The 2,775-nt window shown below is 56.4% G+C and overlaps 1 pseudogene; it reads right to left on the bottom strand.

Annotated features, from left to right (window-relative positions):
• Positions 1-770: 770 nt before the first annotated feature.
• On the bottom strand, positions 771-2,037 carry LOC102756657 (annotated as a pseudogene).
• Positions 2,038-2,775: the final 738 nt, after the last annotated feature.

Consider the following 2,775-nt stretch of genomic DNA (forward strand, 5'->3'; position numbering starts at 1 on the left):
TGGTTTATCTTTTTTCATTTTTTTGTTTTTTTTTCTTTTTTCTTTTCTGACTCCTACTTTTAAAATCTGTCCACAGTACACAGCTATACTTGATTTTCATTATAGCTCCTACAGTTCACTCATACATACTCTCTCCTTCTTTAACTCTGCTGTCTACTAACTCCTTTATAAAGTTTTTTCCTCCCTCCTTCCTCTTTTTTTTTTTTATCGAGCAATTCTATTGGTTTAAGATGAGCTGCACATGAGATAATAAAACCGTCTGGAGTAGGAGGGGTGGGAGGCATGGGGGTGTGGTCAGATCATCTATCCAGAAGTTGTGTCCTCATTTTTGGCATCTCTGGTATGTAGGGCAAGGCTGGCAGATAAGGGGTGGGGGAGGGAGAATGGGTGAAACCAGAGAGAGAGAGAGAGAGAGAGAGAGAGAGAGAGAATAGTCATATATGTGTCTGAGAGAGAGAGAGAATGTATATGTGTCTATAGAGAAACAATAGTTGTGTATGTTTCTATGAGAGAGAGAGAGGATCTGAAAGATAGGGTTCTGGGTGTGTTTCTGTGTAAGAAATGGGGAGAGAAAAAGATTGAAAAAGAAGGAAAAAAAGAGGAGGCAGACCCCACCTTCCCCTTAGAGGACCCCCTTCTCCTTGCCATGTAGTCAGTAACCCCAGCACTGAGTCGGCTAGGGTAGGGCGACCCCATTTGTACTTCTCCATCTTGTGCTTCTCCTGTGTCTGGGGCTTGTCCTCTGGAAGCCTCTGTCCTCTCATCCAGAGTCACCTCTGAGCCCCCACCCTGTGGCCTGAGGGGTGAGAGCAGTGGGAAGTGTCAGAATTAGCGCTCCCTGGTCCTTCTGTTGGGGATGTCACTGAGGACGGGGTCACAGACTCCTGCCAGCGCCGTTTGCCCTCAGTTCCCGAGGGCTGTCCATCTGGCCTCCCCGAGGTGATCTCCGTGGCCGCTGGGCCCATTGAGTGTCGGAGTGATTCCACCTGGGAGGCAGGGCATCCCCAGAAACATGACTCCAGACCCTGAAAGATTGAAAGAGACGCCAGAGCCTGCGGAGGAAGGGGGTGTCGGAGGAAGGGGGTGTCGGGGAGCTGGTGCGGCTGTCCCCACCCCCTCGCCCCGCACCCCGTCCCCCTGACAGACACGGTGGTCTTGATGGCATAGATGTTTGCCTCCTCTTGACACTTTCCGCTATTTCTTATAGCGAATCCGCTTGTTGCCAAACCAGTTGGAGACCTGAGAGACAGTGATGCCACGCTTCTTGGCGAGCTGCTACCTTAGCCTCCTCACTGGGATACGGGTTACTCGGGTGGGAATAGAAATACTCATTTAGGACCTCCAAGGCCTGTTTGCTAAAGTTCCAGCGTTTCTGTCTGGCATCCAGGAACCGGGAGCGCAGGGCCATGACGGCCTCGCAGGTGCTCTGCCTGAGCGGCATCTGGATGGCCTGAACTTGCGGTGTATGATGCTCCCACCCGCCCCACCTCCTTGGGTGCCACGGGCCTCCTGCGGCTCTGCTCCCTCAGCAGGTTCACGACTTGGGCCCTGAACTCTTACATGCCTGCTCATACTCCTCCAGCTCCGAGTGGTAGATACAGCGGATCTGGGCAAGTTTGCTGCGACAGGCCGAGTGTTCCATGGAGTTGTCAGCGGACACGCCGCCCCCGGAAGCTCCCCCACCTTTCTCAGGCCCGGCCACGCCTTCGCCAGAAGCATGTTGTCCAAGCGCATAAGCTGGGGGTCCACCGGCGGCTCCTCCTGGAGCTTCGGATGCCTAGGCTGGTCTTCTCCTTGATTTCACACAGGACACCAAAGAGAGCTGGCTTAATTCGGTGGCAGTTTAGGGTGTATTTCTTGGCCTGGACCTTGTCCAGGCTCTGGTCCGTGATGGTCATTATCTGCTGCAGACTGTCCCCGATGTCTTGCTTCCCTCGGCGCCTTCTCGCCATCCACACCAGGAGGCTTGCCACACACCAGCCCCAGGCCTCCCCGGCTCCCACCTGGCGGGGGCGGCCTCAGCAGCCGCTCATCCATAGTGGGAGGCGGGGAGGTGCCCCTGAGGCCCCTGCCTATTCCACCCCTCCCCCAACTGGTTACTTCCCCCTAAACTTGCCAGGCTGCTGGTCCCTCTGCCCGGACCCCGCCCATCTCCTGGCTCCCCCAGGGGTTCACCCAACTCTTAAGGAAGACCTGGGGTACAGACTGGGCCCCCCACAGGAGACCCTGGCCCCTGGCAGGGGAGAAAATGGAGCTGTAGAGAGGATGCCCAGGCAGAGGAGTGGGGGTCTAAGCAAGAGGGAGGAGCCTTCCTTCCCTCTTTAAAGCTTCCCTTGAGTGGAGGACGTTAACCCCCAGCCCAGGGCTCATCCCCAGCCAGGTGTTTGCTGCCCCCCCCTTCCCCCGGCCTCCCCACCACCATCCTGCTCCCATTCCCTACCTGGGATGCCCAGCCCAGCGAGGGCCAAGGCCAGCACAGCCTGGGCGCTGCTGCCACAAAGCAGGAGCACCTCCCTCCGGAAAGCCTCAGACCGTCTACCCATCCATCCAGGGACCCGCCAATGGCCCACACCGGGTGCCTGGACAGTGCGTCCTGCCCCTCGTGAGCTTTGCAGCTGCCTGAGCAGAGGGCAGGGATGCAGCCTGCTGATCTGGTCATGGCTTACCAGAGTAACGGATAATTAGCATATTCCTCTCTTATTATATAGGACTAGAGGCCCAGTGCACAAAAATTTGTGCACTCGGGGGCAAGGGAGGGTCCCCCAGACACGCCTG

Source organism: Myotis davidii, unplaced genomic scaffold, assembly GCF_000327345.1.
Source record: "Myotis davidii unplaced genomic scaffold, ASM32734v1 scaffold656, whole genome shotgun sequence".
In the NCBI taxonomy this organism is placed as follows: domain Eukaryota; kingdom Metazoa; phylum Chordata; class Mammalia; order Chiroptera; family Vespertilionidae; genus Myotis; species Myotis davidii.